General features: G+C 38.7%; 1 protein-coding gene across 1 annotated transcript in view; it reads right to left on the minus strand.

The window, feature by feature from the left end:
* Window positions 1–532, minus strand: part of oclna (occludin a) — a 28,742-nt gene that overhangs the window by 1,879 nt on the left and 26,331 nt on the right. The gene's annotated exons all lie outside the window — the stretch shown is intronic.

Consider the following 532-nt stretch of genomic DNA (forward strand, 5'->3'; position numbering starts at 1 on the left):
ACACACACACATACACACACACACACACACACACAGTATACCATACAAAATAATGTTATTTTCTTTAAAGAATGTTTGTCGCTATGTTTCACTCCCATGGTCTGTGACTCATGCAGGAAAATGTTCCTGTCTGAGACATTAGAAACGAACACTTCATCAGGTTTAATAAAGAGAAGCAAGGACAAACAGGACAAAGGCTGATAGAAAGTGGCTGCCTCTGCTGGTGCTGTGGGGGACGAGCATGAAAAGCAGCGGCTGAATGATTCCTATATGCACGAAAGACAAGAACTGTATATGTTCTGCTTTTCCAACGCCCTAACTATTATTTTTCACATGCAGGTAAAAAGGACCAGAGAGAAAACAACCGCAGTAAAGTGATGAATGATGAATAAACTAAATAAAAATGGGCGGTTGCCGTTGTGCAGGGGTGAAAGAAGTATCTAGATCCTTTACTTCAGTAAAAGTACTACTAACACACAAGTTGTTACTAGTTAAAGTCCTGCATTAAAAATGTTAATTAAGTAAAAGTATG

Source organism: Etheostoma spectabile, chromosome 16 (genome assembly GCF_008692095.1).
Source record: "Etheostoma spectabile isolate EspeVRDwgs_2016 chromosome 16, UIUC_Espe_1.0, whole genome shotgun sequence".
In the NCBI taxonomy this organism is placed as follows: domain Eukaryota; kingdom Metazoa; phylum Chordata; class Actinopteri; order Perciformes; family Percidae; genus Etheostoma; species Etheostoma spectabile.